The sequence below is a fragment of the Danio rerio genome, chromosome 9, assembly GCF_049306965.1.
Source record: "Danio rerio strain Tuebingen ecotype United States chromosome 9, GRCz12tu, whole genome shotgun sequence".
Taxonomy (NCBI): domain Eukaryota; kingdom Metazoa; phylum Chordata; class Actinopteri; order Cypriniformes; family Danionidae; genus Danio; species Danio rerio.
Window position 1 is genome coordinate 28059409 of NC_133184.1, and position 18804 is coordinate 28078212.

General features: G+C 36.4%; 1 protein-coding gene across 13 annotated transcripts in view; it reads left to right on the top strand.

The window, feature by feature from the left end:
• Positions 1 to 18804, top strand: part of LOC141376138 (uncharacterized) — a 1104960-nt gene that overhangs the window by 299976 nt on the left and 786180 nt on the right. The window contains exons 7-8 of one of the 13 annotated variants that reach the window (XR_012385412.1): positions 8621 to 8771; positions 14136 to 15708. The exons of 7 other annotated variants lie outside the window; for them this stretch is intronic. The gene's annotated coding sequence lies outside the window, so the exon portion shown is untranslated. Of the gene's footprint in view, positions 1 to 8620; positions 8772 to 14135; positions 15754 to 18804 lie in introns of those variants that run through there. 5 more of the 13 variants (XR_012385420.1, XR_012385416.1, XR_012385411.1 and 2 more) reach the window with 5 other exon arrangements.

Below are 18804 nucleotides of genomic sequence, written 5' to 3' on the forward strand. Positions count from 1 at the left end.
CACTACCTACTGCGCCACTGCATCGCCAATAATAGAAAAGTAAATGGAAATTAATTATAAATTCATTTTGATTTATGAAACACAATGAAACATGATTAAAACAAATAATAAAACACTTTAAGATCAATAAAAAAAGAAAGGTACATAAATAAATATTTTTAAAAAAATATGTAAATAAATAATAAATTATACAATTGTTGCCTAATAATTTTAATAGTTAGATTTACCTTTTCATGGCAACGCATAAATACCCATTGGATAGTAATTTAAATCATGAAATTAAATATGTAAATGCATGTGTAAGTAAAAACTAAAGTAAGTTGAAAAAGTAAATGTTTTACTAATAATTTTTTTCTACTATTAATATTAATAATATAATATAATTGTTTTTATTGTCATTGTTTTAAATAGTAAACGTGACATTAGCTGTTAATCTGCCCTGTTGAGAGGTGTGCATGCATCTTAGTGTCCCACTAGTGATGATATACAGCCACATCGCACTGCTACTCATGTGATATTACATACAACGGCATAATTCTGTATATAAAGAAGAAAATCAAACACGGATAGTCTAAAAAAAATATTTTGTTTGAGGAACTACTTTCTTCCACCACTCGTTCATATCTGGTGACAAGCAGGTGATTTTGCTGACATTTTAAGATTATAAGGCTGAACAGCATGAAAAGCCATCAGTCTAGAGACATTTTCCAGTATTTCTCTGGCACAATCGGAATATCCTAATAATTAACCCGAAAAAAGCCAAAGCAAAACAATCACTACCAGATTACTTTTGTGTTTGCCTAAAAAAGCCTCAACAGTACATTATGTTGTCCTACGACTGCAAATCAGATTCGAGAAACAGACAGAACTGTTGTATAAATGTGTGTGTGTGTGTGTGTGTGTGAGTGTGTGTATATATATATATATATATATATATATATATATATATATATATATATATATAGTTGACATTATAATTTCACAGTAATAGTATTTTATTTTGCATAAAAGTAAAAATAAAATAAAAAATTTAGAAACACGGCGCTGGATTCAGTTCTTTATCTTTGATCTAAATCATGGTTATTTGTGGCGTAGTTTGATAAATATTATTTAGCTGAGGACAACAAAACCAAATGTATGTTTAAAAACCTTTATCAAATGTTCTCCAAATCTACCCCAGACCACCTCCAAATGTGTTTTAGTGATTCAGTTTTCAGTGTACATTTTGTGAATGTGTTCACATGTTGACTCCAGATGTTTACAGGGCTTAAGAGATCTACTTATTCCATTCCTGCCACATTTTGACAGTTCTCGACAAGGCATTTTGCATCTGAAAGGCACTGTACCTCTCCTCCCCTCTCCTCTCGCCTCGTCCTGTCCCGTCTCTGGAATGTTTTTGGAGCTCCTCTGTTTGCTCAGACAGATTCTCTAGGTTTAATCACGAGCGATTCCCTCCTCCGGTTTGACCCGAGCGGCAGGCAGTAAGTGGTAAGTTTCAGGGTCAAACAGATTAACATTTTATTAAGCGATAGCGAGGAAAGCTATTTATTTCATTTCACCCCCTCGCCCCGCTTGAACTGTTTTGGAAATGATTTGTTTATATGACGCAGCCTAGGTTTGCTGCGTTCAGCATTCTGCCGCTCGTGTCCTTGGTATCTCCTGTCGATGGGGAAAGGCCGGGTTAGGAGTGCAGTCCTCTAGGGGAAGCTCCTCCAGGTGGCCCCGTCCTCACGCACACCCTCGCTGGGGCTGGTGCTTAATCAAGCCCCAGGTTTTGATCCCTGAGGACCTGACTCGTTTGCTCTACACCATCTGTACAGAAGAGTCGCTAATAAAGTGTCTGTCCTCCACTCTTCAGTGAGCTATAGTTCTCTCAGACAAGACGGATAAGGATCTCTTCTCACATAAACAACAGTGTAAACCACTTTTGTTGCCACTGAACAAAAACTCCAGATGTGTTTGCAGATGATGGAGACTAAAATGAAAAGTGTTCAAGTGATTTGAGAATGATGGCACCGGCGATGCCCTAGAAAGTGTGTTACGGCAAAAAATGTCTTTAGGTTTATTTGAACTTAAAGGGAAAGTGTTAAAAAAAAACTCAATTTGTTTGGTCATTTTGTTATGCTCTGTGATTCAAGGTGTCTGATGTTGACACCAAATTTTCTTTTGCACTCTCTCTCTCTCTTTTGCTTTCACCTATTTTGCTACTTATAAAGGTATAGTACACTATAAAAAATATCCATAAATTAGCATTTATTAGTATTTTGTGATTCATGTTTTTATTTTCCCCTGTTTATTTATGCTTTTTAATTCCGTTATGGGACCTTGATCTTTCTTCCAACAATGTTTAACTTTGAAAACTTCAAAAAAGTGACTTTTATGGACATTTCTAATAGTTTAAAGTGACATAATGTCTGGGTTGGTGTTCTATATCATGGAACAAATACCTTGTAATAACCTGCCAGTACATTTTCTGTTATTTTACAGACTTATTTCTCTATATATTAATTTATTATAAATTATATTATTTCAAACTACTAAAATGTTAATAAAAGTCCCTTTGGTAAACTGTCGAGTTGCATTTTCAACATCAAAAGTCAACAGAGCAGAGATCAACATCTCATAATGCAATTCACAACTATAAACAGAAAACACTTACTGTTCTATGAAAGCTGTTAACTATTATTATTATTATTATTATTATTTTACAGCGTAGTTACAGTAGGTTTAGGTGTTGGATAGGATTATGTATGTAGATTGTGATCAGGCAGAATATGTGCTTTATGAGTACAAATCAATAGCCAATATCTTAATAATACCTGTAGGCAGGCAATAAGGCACTAGTTAATAGTGCTTAAACTAAAGTGCTGCCGACATTATTTTGCTGAGTGTATATTTTGGATGGTATCTTTCCTGGATAAATAAATATGACAGTAAATAGCCAGTTGTAGCCAGAGTTTTATGTGCACTGATTAAAAATGGCTAATTCATTTAGAGACAAACTAAGTGGATCTCATTTTAAGTGGATCATTGAATCATTTACTCGCTCGATTCTTTCAAAGCCAGATTTGTTCTGGAAGGAAATAGTGCATTGTTGCTCTGACCACTTATTTTTTTAAGACATGCAGTGTAAATAGGGAACTAAATAAGCAAATGTCCTGCATTGTATTTTCAAACAAAAGACACTATTGATTCTAAAATGTAACATCTCTCTCATCTTATGGTGGGCTGCAGTGGGTAGCACAATGGCCTAACAGCAAGAAGGTTGCTGATTCGAGCCCCTGCTGGGTTAATTGACAATCCTGTATGGAGTTTGTCCTCCTAGTGTTTGTGTGGGTTCCCTCTTGGTGCTCCGGTTTCCCCCACAATCCAAAGACATGCACTATAGGTGAACTGAATAAGCTAAATTGCCCGTAGTGTATGTGAGTGTGGGAGTGTGTGGGTGTTTCCCAGTGTTGGGTTGCCACTGGAAGGGCATTTACTGCTTAAAACATGTGCTGCATAAGTTGGGGGTTCATTCCGCTGTGGCGACCCCTGATTAATAAAGGGACTAAGCCAAAAATTAATGAATGAATTAAGAACTAATCTAATCCAATAAAATATACCCTCTATAATTAAGTTATTGTCTTAGGAAAAAATATATTATAATATATTATACTTTCCACACATAAATCAATTGTAAATGTGACTATAACTGTTGATAAAACTTACTTTAAATTATTTTTTTTACATTCTATAGAAAGTCATTATAATAATAATAATAATAATAATAGTAATAATAATAATAATAATAATTCCTTACATTTATATAGCACCCAATTTTGGCACCCAAAGCCCTTTACACATAGGGGGGAATCTCCTCATCCACCACCAGTGGGCAGCATCCACCTGGATGGCGCGGCGGCAGCCATATTGCGCCAGACCACACACTAGCTAATTGGTGGAGAGGAGACCAATCGGAGAACAATTTGTGGGGTAATGAAGCCAATTATGATATGAAGAGGGTTAGGAGGCCATGATGGACAGAGGCCAGTGGGCAAATTTGGCCAGGATGCCAGTATGAAACCCCAACGCCTTTTCAAAGGAAATCCTGGGATTTTTAACGGCCACAGAGAGTTGGGACCTCTGTTTTAACATCTGATCCAAAAGACAGAGTTGACTGAGCAGTATAGAGTCCTCTTCACTATACTGGGGCATTAAGACCTAAACAGACCGCAGGTTGGGTGCCCACTGCTGGACTCACTAACACCACTTCCGGCAGCAACCTAGGTTTCCCAAGTTGTCCCTCATCGAGGTACTGACCAGGCGCAGCTCTGCTTAGCTTCAGTGGGCGACCATATGAGAGTTGCAGAGAGCTAGCTGCCAACAGCTGTAGTAAATAGTAGTTCTAGCTCTAAGTAAATAGTAGCTTTTAGTGTAGTAGCTCTAAGTAAATAAGACAGCATTTTAATTTTGGCAAAACTTTATGTTGGTGGTCTCCCAGACATTCAGTTAACTACAAGTGACTAGGGTTGGATGATGTCGACCAATTTGGCATCGTACGATGTCTAATGTGAAACATTGCGATGGATGATGGCATCATTGTCGTAGGCGGCGATAAATTATTTATTTATGAATAATAAATTAATAACTAATTAATTATTTGTAGCCTACCGTTTCAACTACTGTACCTGACCCGCACGGTCTTTGTTTTACCCATAACAAATCATAAATAAATTAAGATAAGTTACAAACAAATGACCATACAGTATGTCAATCACTTTTTCTGCGGTACTCTGGCATGAATAGGCAGAGTGAAATGTGTCGTTATAATGGCGTCGACAAACTTGATAAAAAAAGGTGCACAACCAACAGTATCTCAGGCTTTTATCGATGATGTGACGCGTTATCTGATAGGTTCAAAAGACTGAAGAGTCGTTAGATAAAGACGAGATTAATTAAATATCACTTTAACAACTATAGTCGCGATCCAGCGATACATCCTTGATAAACTGTCCGACGTGCACTGCTCTCTGTGGTTTTGTGCTCAAAGGAGCTCTGACGTGGACATAAACTTTGGTCATGTGATGTGCATTTTCAGCGGTATAGTGTGGAAGTAATGCTTTTCAGAAAGGCTTTTCAGAAATGCCAGTATGGATGTGGATCATTTTCGTTCTAAAATGCCATTTTAAAACTAAGCGCTATTGTGTAAATGGGGCCTGGTCTGTATTTTTCACGAGAGGGATGCTACTGGGATGGGGGCGGCGCAGAGGATTGCGATGCCGGTTCGGCATCGTGATGTTGATTGGCCATGGTCTATCGACCCAACCCTACAAGTGACTTCATAATTCAAAAGAAGTCAAATTACTGTGTTTGTCCTAATCTAACAGATTACTAAAACTCTATCAGTACTCTCATGAATCTGCAAAATGACTTGCAGTACATTTCACCAGATTATCCAAAGAGAATGTCACAAAGTGCATACCAATTTTTGTGCAAAACACACTTGTCCTATCTCCAGCTTTAACTTCTGCCTACTGCATTGAACTTTTGCTTACTTTTTGTTCCATGATCCTTCTGTTTCACTTACTTTCCACTGTAGCCACGTATTTAATGAAAAATCAGTAGGGGAGCACAAAATAAATGGACATATGAGCAAAGAGCGAAGGATGAGGTATTAAAAAAAGAAGAAGAATGGATAGTGGCAGCTGGCAAGTGATACGTCTAAAACCCAGGATTTAACAGTGAGTGCAAAAGAGGAATTCTATTGGACCAACCTGTGGATTGAGTGTCAGTTAATGCCATTCCTTAATGCCTGTCAACAGAGGCAGAGAGAGAGAGAAATGAATGAGAAATAGCGGAGAGGTGGATGAGGTGAGGAGATTTTGCGGTATGGCGAAATTGAAAGTGTGTGGGAGAGTGTGAGAGAGGGAGGAACGAGGGAAGGATGGATGAGTAAAGGAGGAGTTGAGAAACAAGGGCTGTTGTTTGTCAAAGCTCTTTTTTTTCCCAATACCTTGTTTCTTAACGCAGCAAAAAATAAAAAAAAGAAAAGAAAAAAAAGGCATTGACCTTCGGTGACCTTTGAACTCTAAAAAAGGGATTAGCAGGGCAAAAGCACAACTGATGCCACATCACACACATGGGAAATGAGATACTCTCTTTTTTTTTTCCTGGAGGATTGTTTTCCAGTTTGCATTATTGAGTCCGACAACATTATTTGCTTGCATGTGATTTAGGGAGGCCAATGATCAATGGACTTTTAATTAAAAGTTTATTATAATTTAAATCGATCTTAACAGTATTCAATTAAACATTGACATCATTAAAGCAATGCTATGTAAGTTTTAGACCAAAAAATAATATTTCTAAGGTTATATCAGTGGTAAAGATAACTTTTAACTAGAAGAATTTTGTAGTAACACTTGAAGGGGTGTTCATGACTCATGAGTATTAATGAGATGGAATGCATGCTTGTGCAGGGCTTGAATTTGCAACCGTCTTGGTCGCATATATTCAGCCAAAATTTTATCTATGCGACCTCAAAGTATATTCGGGAGCATTTGTGCGACTGCATAAAATTGTTGCTGTGCGACCAGTTTTCTTTGACAAATGTTCACGACATGTGCATATTTAGGAGACATTTTGCAAAATGTACATTTTTTGCAAAATGCATATTTGTACCTTAAAAATTCCAAAAGCAGCACACCTGAAAATAGTTTAAAAGAGTTGACATGTTATCTTACTGCTGTAAACAAAGCCTGCAATGCCTGCCTCGCCTTCAAGCTCTTCTGATTGGCTCACGGCTCTTGAACTGAATGTGAATAGATTAATTAATATCAGCTGTCAATTACTCAGTCAATGCCTTTCCTTCAAATGACAGGGAGCTACAGCTGCGAAAATGTAAATGTCTGGATAGGAGAGAGTGAAAATAACACTGACAGATTTAGTTTTAGAAACCACCTAAAGTTACATATAACGGCACATCCGATCTGTGATCATGTCGTGAATGTTAGTTTACCGTTTACACTTTCCGAAGAGTGGATAAAAGACTTCCACTGGGTTAAAGTCTGCTATGAAACTTGTAGTAACAGTGCTTCTAATTTTTGGTCGGTGCGACAACTTGTTGGGTAATTCTTTTAAGTTAGGAGAACCAGCGCAACCAAGCAAATAGGTTAATTTAAAGCCCTGTTATTGAGCCCTTTAAGTGGTAGTCGCTCAGTTATGCCATTTTAAATGCATATAGAACATTGTTTAAGTTTTCTTTATGACTTGACATAAACAAATGTATCACAAATTATCTTTGTAATGACAATTTGACGTTACCGAGACAAAAAATTGTCATAAATCTGTCATAAACATGAATTTATCATTGAAATGTCTGATTAAAAGATTCAGTACTCTGTCAAATATTTTACTAACAGTGTCATTAATATGTAATGACATTTTAATGACCAATTCAATTCAATTGTACCACTTTAGTTGAGGTCAAGAAAAATATTAAAGATGCTGCCATAAAAATTGATTATTTTAATGGCCTTATGACACACAATCTGGTACACACAGTCCAGTTCATCGGTTGTCGATGGACATGGTTTCCAAACAAGGTATCAGCTTACAGCAGTTCTGTCAATATACTAATGCACATGAGTAGCACTGCCCACTGGGAAGCGTGACAACAGTTGTACAACCATGGTAACATGCAATTGTGCTTATCAACCACCAGAGGGAGCCTGTTGGGGAAGTTGCATAGTGTTGCTTTAGAAATGAACTCTGCAAAAACTCTGCATTGTTATGAAAAGTAACAAAACAATATGTGGTAGATTTACTGGCTTAATGTTGTTTATTTTAGATATATATATCGGACTATAACGTTGTTAATAATTTAAATTTTCCTTTAGCTTAGTCCCTTTATTCATCAGGGCTCGCCACAGAGGAATGAACTGTCAACTTATCTAGCATATGTTTTACACAGTGGATGCCCTTTTAGCTGCAACCCAGTACTGGGGAACACCCTTATACTCTCACATTTATATTCATACACTATAGCCAATTTAATTGATTCAGTTCACTTATAACGCATGTATTTGGACTGTGAAGGAAACCGGACCACGTCGACACAAGTAGAACATGCAAACTCCACACAGAAATGCCAACTGACCCGCTTTGAACAGCGACCTTCCTGCTGTGAGGTAACAGTGCTAACCACTAAGCCACAGTGCTGCCACATGGTTAATATGTTTTGTCCTTTATCTTTGCAAAAAAATATTAAGCTGCATTTTCATTTTAAATTGTAGTACCGTCAAATATTTCGAAGTAAAAACTGTGGATCTCTAACCACAGGACACAGTGGTGAAATCATGTGATATTTGGCAGCTCCATTAATTATTGCATGCAGAATTTACTCTTATGGCCTGGAAAGTAAATGTTGTCAGGGCTCAAAAAAAAATGGCTAGTTTTGTCCCCGCTCTCCCCTTGTCTTTTATTTACAGCTTGCTTGGTTTTGAATGTAATTTGCACATTCTGCCATGCAGATGATAATGTACCTCTAAAGTTGACACATCTTTTACGATTAATCAGTAAATTGATCATTAGTTTAAATAATTTGTGGACACTGACATCCTTTTGTGTGTTCACACAGGCTCATACAGACCTGTCCATCAGCTCACTGGATATTGTTTATTTGATTCTTGGAGAGGAAACTCAGATACTTTGTCCTGACCAAATAAACAAAAGGAAACTCTCAGACAGCCTCTTACATAAAGGAGAAATTGTGTTCGCCTTTTTGAGAGGTACTTTAATGGCAAAAACATCAGCTATGGAGACACACACGCACACACACTGTCTTTGTGTGGTGGAGATCACTTTTACACGCAGCCACACCTCTCATACCACAGGCTTACTGACCAGAAACACCAGCCTCCTCCATCCACACACTTGATCTTTTTATGACCTCCACAACCCAGACTGAAACATAAAAGTCTACAGTTCTGCTCTAAAACTCTGTGGATGTCTGAGACAGAATCCAAACGAGAATGGAACAATGTGTCTGATTTGGAAAATTCTACTAAATGTAGGCAGAAATTGCATTATTCTGTTTTCAGTAAAAGGCAGAACAATTTTGCAACATATTAAAACTATTAATACAGGGTATCCACGGCGTCTTAAAAGTCTTAAAATGTCTTAAATCTCAAACGTTAAGTTTTAGGTTCTATTAAAACAATGGTTCTCAAACGTTTTTCATCAAGTACCACCTCAGAAAAAAATTGTCTCTCCAAGTACCACCAAAATGAGCAGTATTGAAATACAATAGCGTAGTAGGCCCAGTAAAGCAGCTACAACTCTGCAGTTAAAAAACATGGCAGATTACATTAGAAATATAGGCTATATGTCATATTTGACATATTATATACATAATTTTTGATCAATTTTGAAATGTGTATGGCATGTACATGACATATTTCATTCCTCCGCGTACCACTAGAAGGAAGGCTGCGTACCACTAGTGGTACAGGTACCACAGTTTGAGAACTACTGTATTAAAATATTGTGTTGTATGTCTTTACATCTATTTTAACAGGTCCTAATTTTCTTTTGTTCATGTATAGCTTCCCAATGTGGCCATCAACACCCATACAATCACCAACATCTCAATAAAACTTTAAACTTTTTATTTAAAAATAGCATTAAATTACTGAAGTAACTTAAGTTTAATGTGGTGAAACCTGTAGAAACCCTGTAATAATCTAATGACATTGGGTGCATTATATTATATTATATTATGTTGTATTACTGTATATTACATTACATTACATTACATTTAAATCATATCATATCATATCATTTCATATCATATCATATCATATCATGTTATATTATATTGAACATTTGTTTAACTTAAAATGACTTGCTACTTGTTTACGAAACTACTTATTTAAAGTCATTTAAAGTTGAAAAGTTGAAAACACAACTCTGCTTTTGTTTTTGGTACAAATTAATTGTTTTATGCTGAATTCACATTAACTTGTGTTGAAACAACATGAAGTAATTGTGTATAGGCCAACAGTTTTTACCAGTGTTAGAGTGTTAAAAATGCTGGGTTTTACACAATCGATTTGTGTTGGCACAACATTAAGACAAGGCAAGATTATTTATATAGCAGATTGATACACAATAGAAATTCAAAGTGCTTTAGATAAACTTATAAAAGAGAAACATATAAAGAAACAAAAACAAAAAATAAAAATGGCTCAAAACAGATTCAAATTTGTTAAATATGTTTTAAAACAGTCAGAAAAGTATGTGGCTCTTTGACCAAAAATACTTGGCTCTCCAGCTACTTGGATATACTTGGATCTCCCTTTAATAATATTTTACAGTTTAAAAAAACCTTACTAGAAATCAGTTTTCTATTGAAAATACAATTATAATTCCTTCTTTATTGTAATTTTTTACAGCAGAGCTCGCAAATTTGCTTGCAAATTCAAGCATTTAAGTGGTGATGGCAAAAAGAAAAAAAAAATCTGAGGAACATTGAAAGTTTTAAAACAAGTGGGCAGAAACCCACTTTTTTGAAAGCTCTGGTGCTCTGCTCTGTCTGTTTTACACAAAACACATTTACTCTTGTAAAAAATCAAATGATAAGAGAAATTTTGAAACTCACCATGCAGTTTTTGCGGCACCAGCTAAGCGAAAGTCGAAAGGAGGCATGAGGAGCTCCAACATAAACTGCAAACCGGACATAATTAAGGAATTAAGTTAACCTATTATTTTTATTTACAAATGAAAGTGGATTGAGCAGAAAACATTGAACCAGTTGTCTGCCCCCCAAAAAACTCAAGAATTTTGTTTAAGCTCATTTTAAATAAGTTGTTTGAACAAACAGCTAACTTCATTTTTTGAGTTTACATTATATTTTTATAAATTATACATTTTTTTAATTGTAATCGTGTCATGCTTGCTTCTGTTTTAAACCATTTACTTGTGAATATTATATTATATTATATTACATTATATTATATTATATTATGTTATATTATATTATATTATATTATATTATATTATATTATATTATATTATATTATATTATATTATATTATATTATATTGAGGGGGTGGTTCATTTGTTTTCTTTTATTGTATTCCCATTAACATCACAATGTAATGATTCTATTTGATGATAATACTGCCTACAGAGCAGCTGCCTGGATTTTGGAACAGTGCGAATGTGTTTGCATTCAGGCATTTTGCAAGAGAGAAAAACTCTTCCCCCTTCTCTCCCGATAATCCCCTCGGCCATCCCATAACTCCACTGCTCTGCCAGAGGCCATGGTGTGGCGTCAGTCATGGTCGGGTCAGTGTGGTCTAAGCCAGCTGAAATTGACTCTGTCTCTCAAATCTGTAAACACATTTTACCGAAGTCATCTACACACCCTGAGGAACTGACTGAAGCCTGTTTACACACACTAACACTCTAGCACCACACACACACACTAACACTCTCAAATCTGGCTTGGTTACACAAGAAATGTGAGTGGGCAGTAAGGAAAAATTGGAACTGATTGAAACATTATTTGTGTGTTTAGTCTGTGTATTCGACGTTCAGGCTTTTCCAGGGCAGAGAACCAAATACAGCAGTTAACGGTGTTAAAATATTTAATGTAGTTAACACACTCGCTCCATCCCCAGACCTGCAAAAGTCATCTTGCATTTGAGACACTTAAATGATCCTTCAAAAAATGACGTTTACTGTTCGTTTAAATTACATACAGTATATAAAATAAGATGTACAATACAGTTCTTAATTTTTATTTTTTTTTTAGACTTGATTGTTTTATATTCAATCCACAAATAACTTAATTTCTTCACGTTTTTCCAACACAAATCAGTTGTGTGGAACCCAGCATTTTTTAGAGTGTATGCACCTGAAATTCAGCATATTACCACCAAAAAATGTGTTCTTACATAAATCTTCAATCGCCAGCGAAACATTCTGCACACTCAAAGGCACTTATGGTAACACCCAAAAGGCAGGAAGATGTTAACCATTGCACAAAATGGACATGCAAAAGGAAGGTAGAAGTTACGTGGCTGTAGGGGGCTGTTTCGGGATAAATGCATCTTCAGTACATTAGATAAAGAAGAAAGAAAATAACATAAAGACGACAGCAGCAATAAGTTTCAACAAGGATGCAAACAGGGCTGTAACCATCCTCAACAAGATTATCATAAGGATGGAGTCTCCTTTAGCTTTGAGGATTAGTGACTGCAGTTGTTTCTATAAGACTTTCTATAATACACACATTCTAAAATACTGCACTTATTTTTAAAACAACTTTAATAGTTAAGTATAAAAAATAAAGTGGACTACTTTGCGGATTTCACCTACAGTATTGCGGCTTATTTTTGAAACGCAACTCCCGCAATTAATGAGCAGTGTTTTGTACGTTACTTTAAAATGTAATCGATTACAAATTACTGACTACTAATTGATAATTGTACTTACTAAAAACATAGCTTAACATAACAAAATAAACTGCAGCTCTTTCAGTAATATAATATTCACTAAAAAACATTAGAATGGGTTGGTCACAGCAGCTTGAAATATTTAAAATACTTAAAAAGTTCACCCAAAACTTTTCCAAAAGCATTTGTCTTTTTTCTTTTTTAACATAAAATAAGATATTTAGAAGAAAACTGGATGCCTGTAATCATTGACAATTATAGTATGAAAAAGCAATGCAGTGTTTGGGTGTATTGTGTTTGTCTGAGGTAATTAGTCAAATGTGTATATACTATACAAAAGCGTAAAGCTGATCAATCAATTATTGTCATGTGACTCGCGGGATTCAACTATGTGCACCTGGGAAATGCGAGCGCACGCGCAAAAGACATGATATGTGAACTTCCCCAAGAAGCTATGCTTCTTTTCACATACAGAAGATACGTTAACGCCCAATCCTGCACAAAAATCCAATTTAGCCTGTTTAGACTGAGTCAGCCTTGTTTGGCCGCAGTGTTTTCGGGCGCTGGTGTCCTCCTTGGTAATGAGCATTGTCGAAGAATTCTTTCTATTCAAGTGCTTGAACAAGTTGCTGGTTGAGTTAAAAGCAGTCGAAAGTTGTTTAGAGACTGGACGCAGACTGAATTTCACAGCAATATTTTTTTGTTTTTACGCTCAATAAAATCAAAGTAATGTCTGTATTTCCACTTAAAGAAGCAATCACTCTCAACAGCAACCATTTCATCTTGCGTTCTCCAGCAATTAAAAAGCGCATGCTTATTAACTGACGTTGCAGCAGAAAAGCATTTTTTTTTTCTAAAAACCATATTTGTAACGTAAGTAATGCAATTGCATTGACTTAGTAACTGTAATCCAATTACACAAATTTAAAATGTAATTCATTACATTACTGCATTCCTCAAAAATGTAATTAAAATACAATAACACATCACTGTGGAACATGTTACACCCAACTCTGTTAATGAGGGACATCTGTACTAAACACAAAATAATAACAGCACCTTTTTTAAAAAGTTGCGAAGTTCAAATGCACAGGACTACCTTCTCAGAAAGTGCGCTAATTTGGATAAACCAACTGTCTATAAAAACTGTAAAAAATTAGCATTTCCTGCCCTTACTTCTTGTTTCAGCTGGAAATACGTCAACACAGGTCAGGTCAAACCATTTCATGGGTTTATGAAATGTTAAAAGGTGAGTTTAACAGCTTGCCGAGTCTCATATGTGGCAGAGCTTCTTTCAAAATGTGTTATTTGACCCAAGAGTCAGAGTTTCATTTCAGCCAAAACCCATGGCACAAAGGAAGAGCATCAGCTTTTTCTGCCTCATCCCTTGAAAGCGGGCCACTCTGAAACTATCAGAGTGAGTTTCTAGCCGACAGTAAACAAGCACAAATAAAGGGCTGAGATTGAGTCTTGAGAGGGCTTTTTGTTATCTGTAGTGTTGTGGAGCGGCGCTGGCAGTCCTCCTGGCAGACCACTTTCCTTTTCTTATTTTTCATAGTGTTTTTGGAGGGGGTTGGAGAGGTAGAGCCTATAGTCCATACTCTAGATGCCATATTTGTGTGTGTATGTGTGTTTGTGTATTTCTGTAGTCATCCAAAGTCCTGTCTCTTTCCTCTTATTGTGTTATTGCAGGGCCGCTGACGCAGAACCAGCTTTATTTATTTTCTTTGGCGGATTGAGTTGAAAGGGGCGTAACCGAGACTGATCTCAGGTCAGTCCCAAATCACCATTTCCATCTTGACTACAAACGTGACATTTCACAATGTGGGATGTGGGAAAATCAGCGTGAGGAGGTAATAACCGTCAAACGGACATGCTGAGAATAAATCCAGAGTGGCTGAAGGTAACTGCGCACGTAGGATGATGGCTTCTTTTTTATTATTATTATTTTTTTTTTCCGTAGAAAAGCGTGTCGCTGTCATTATGAAAAAAAAAAAGAAGTCATAAACACTAAATGTAATTGTGAGAATTGGATATGAGCTCTCAGCGAAGCTCATTTGTCTGGTGCTGCGTTACGATGGCCTGATATTCGGTTGGGTTATTTAGGAAGATCAAGAGCAAACGAAAGCATTTCTTCCTTTTATCACATGGAGAGGCTTTTAGTAGCTCGCCCGCATTTCCGTTCGCCTTCTCTCTCTCTCTCGCTCTTTCCATTTCTCCCTGACTCTCCATGCCCCCGCTTCCCTCTCTCCCACGGTAGCGTTCACCCGGGTAATCATGGGTAATCTTCACCGTCCCTGCCCTTTTTATCTCCTGTCATTTTCTCTGATAGTGACATTTCCTCCTCCCTTTCAACCTCCTGCATGCAGGCCTGATAGAAAAGAAATGATGAAGAAATGAAATGAAATAGGATTGCCAAACAAACTCCAGGCCGGTGTCACATTGTATGCCTTGATGCGTTTGATTTCCATGCGTTGTGAATTTCTCAAAGCAACCCATTTGGACTTGATGATGGCTTATGTACTTATGCATTATGGTTTGCATACTTGGCAATATGGCTGATGACGGATGAATGGATGACGGATGGAATGATGGGTTGTTAAACTAAGGAGACCTTTATGCATTCGGTCCCAGACCAAGATTTGGCCTAAATTGCCCTGTGAAAATATCCCTTCTTTGTATCTTCAGAAGCATCTGAATGGAAATTACGATTATGATGAGAACGCCTGCTTACCCACACAGTCCGTTGGGCCAGGAATGTTATTTCCCCTCAAATATAGACACCGGTATTTAACCCTCCTACACTTAGCAGTGTTGCTTGTAATTACGCTGCTAGTCAGTGAGAGGTTGTCCATTTCCTGAGCCCCACTGATTGAGGAATAGACAGATGGATACATGTGGCCGCTGCTAGACCTTTATTACCATCAGCTTCCAGCGAGAGGAAGGAAGTTTTAAGTGAAATGACAGGCACCACCAACCTGCGCGCGTGTGTGTTCGGCACATTGGAAGTTTAAGTAAAGCTAGTCTTTGTGGAAATAAGAAGTTCTGTAGACTTTATATTGAAAAGGGACAGCTCAAATTGACACAGCTTCTAGATCTATTTGCTTAGCATGATAGAATACTTAAGTGAGAGGAAAGAAAGGATAAGAGTCTTTATTGTGTGTTATCACATTTGTACACACTTCTCAGTTTGAGGAGGTGCGATATATTTCTTTTTTTCTTTCTTTCCAAGGAAAGCTTCATCACTGAATTAAATGAATATTTCATAAGACAGTCTTCCGGTACTTATTAAAGCCTGCGTATACCTCAGAAATAAATAATGAATGAAAAGAAGTAAAGAAATGTATATAGGCGTCACATGCAGGTGGGATAAAGACAGGAAAAGGAGATGTGGAAACATACATTTTCTTTTATTAAGTTAAATTCAAAGCAAGATGAGTTGAACTGAACTGAGGGTTGAAAACAAACTAAACAAGAAGCAGGTGCACAAAGCAATCTATCACCATGGAATCTAATAGTTATTCACTTTTTAAAATATCAGAATGAGGCTCAATGTAGTGTATTACAGAATTTCAGTCAATCATTTTCTTTTCGGCTTAGTCCCTTTATTCATCAGGGGTTGCCACAGCGGAATGAACCGCCAACTTATCCAGCATATGTTTTATGCAGCATATGCCCTTCCAGCTTCAACTCATCACTGAGAAACACAAATTCACACACATACACTATGGACAATTTAGCTTACCCAATTCACTTATATCACATGTCTTTGGATTGTGGGGGAAACCGGAGCACCTGGAGGAAACCCACACGAAGACAGGGAGAACATACAAACTCCACTCAAAAATGCCAACTGACCCAGCCGGGGCTTGAAACGACCTTGTTGTGAGACGATCGTGCTACCCACTGCACCACCATGATGCCATTACAGAATTTTATTTTATTATATATATATATATATATATATATATATATATATATATATATATATATATATATATATATATATATATATATATATATATATATATATAAAAATATATATATTTTTTTTTACAACCGTTTACGAGGTTTTACATGTAATTTGAATTCATATTGCTTTGCATTGATATACAGCTGAGATGGATTCAGATTGCAAGTGTGTTTATTGACCTGTGGTCAAAAATCATAGAGTAATAGAGTCCAAAAACAGTGTAAAAAAGAGTTCACGAAATGTGTGCTGATAGCGTCCAGAGGTTATCCCACCGAAAGTCCTGACAAGACACAGAGTAACGATAAATGTAAATTTATGATGATATCGGTGATGATAAAAATGTGTGCGAATGGACAAACAAGCAGGCTGAGCACATTGTAAAGCATCTGAAATGTTGTTTTTGTCATTCTAAAACACCTTAACCATTTTAGTATTAGTGTTTTTATATTATTAATTACCTCTGATTAACTGTCGCGCATCTTTGTTCCGTGTCTTACGCCTTCAAACACCACCACGCGTTCATTGTGTGTCTGCATTTGTCTTCTGAGGCGCAAGTCATTTACTAAATGAAAAGAAGATTTACGTAGTTTCTCCTACCGCAGTAAATTCCATTTTCACTGTTGATATTTGGTGCCAGATAATCAAAAAGTGATGATTTTGTTCTCTTTGACATGTTGGATGGAAACGCTGCTTTATTACCACATCTTTTATGCAATATTCCAGTTTTGCGCATTCATTTAATAAGTATTTTTGGACATAAACATAGCTATTGTAACAATATAGCCATGATAATTAGCTGGGTGGTTGATCAGAACAGCTGATCAGCATAGCAATAATTCACATGACCACAACAACAACGACACGCCTCAATAATGCACGTGGAATAAGCAAAACATAAGCATGTGACAACAACACACTTAACTTTATTTTGAAGAAGTACATATTTAAGTAATAGTTCACTAAGGCGATTAAAAAAATCATTAAAAAAATATTTTGTATAATTAAAGAAATTAATAATAAAAATCTGAATTGAGACTTAAGAAATGTACTGAAAATTCGTCTTCACATTAAATTATTAAAAATATATATTAGACATATTTCACAACAGTAGTTATTTTACCTTAAGCTACAACAGGCAATGCAGCCTCGGTGAGCAGAAGAGACTTGTTTCAAACCATTAAAAAGCCTAGCTATGCAGCCCACTCTTTTCAGCAGTGCATTGGAGATAACCCTGCTGCTATGGCTGTAAACAGACCATAATTGCTTTGCTTGATTAATGCCTCTTCACGTGTTGGTCTTGCAAACCTTTCTTGTAGGCATTTCTTGGCCAGAATAAGCTACAAATTGGACCATGCCGATAGTCAAAAGTATGGCTGCGGGAGACAAACTGCCATCTGACCCGTCATCCTGAGTCTCAGCGAGGCTTCTGTGTTCACGGCTCGTGGAGGATTTGCTTCCCAGTGGCTGGTAAACAGGCAATCGATCAGAACGACTTGCATACAAACAAACCTGAATGCAGACTCACACCTCGCTATAGGGGAGAGAGATAGATTGATCGTAATTGGTGGGTGGGAAGAGCTTATGTACGGGAGTGAAATGTATGATAGAGGAAGACATGTGGAGATAAATGCACAGGTGATTGAGGGGCCGCATCCAATTTCTAGCAAGACTCCATGCTTCTGTCTTTGCGTGCTTATGCATTTATGGAAATGAGTTTCCTGGTAATGACTAGCAATGTTGAGGATAGTTACTTCAAATAAGTAATCAATAACAGATTACTAATTATTACATAATTGCAACTGCATTTTTCATTACTTATCAGAAAAGTTACTAATTTACTCAATACATTTTATGTATACTTATTTTATACTTATATATACTAAATCTACATGCATAAATGATTGAAACTAAACTCTTAATTCTTTCAATGTAAGTCAAACTGGGCCGTTTTTTGTTTCAAGAAATTAGCTTTTAAAATTGAAACTAAATATTTAATATATATAATATTATATATAAAATGTATTATAAGGATGCTCCAATCATTCATCATCATCCATCAGGATTTTTCAGCTGATACTGAGTACCGATTCCTTGTCATGGTGATTGGCTGATACATTTATATAACTTTGCCATTGCATAACCACAGTTACCTTTTAAGTATGACCATCTTGCTTTACCTAAAATAATAAATTAAGGATGCATACACGTAATGGTCAGAAGCAGCTTTACAAAAATAAATGAGATAAAACAGATTAAAAATGGTAATAATGTAATTTGGAAACATTGCTCATGTGTTGTACCGCTGCTGATGCATAACCCGGGAACATAACCAGGATGCATCTTCCTCTGCTTGTAAACTTGTGAACAGACACTTGCGATCAGTTCATG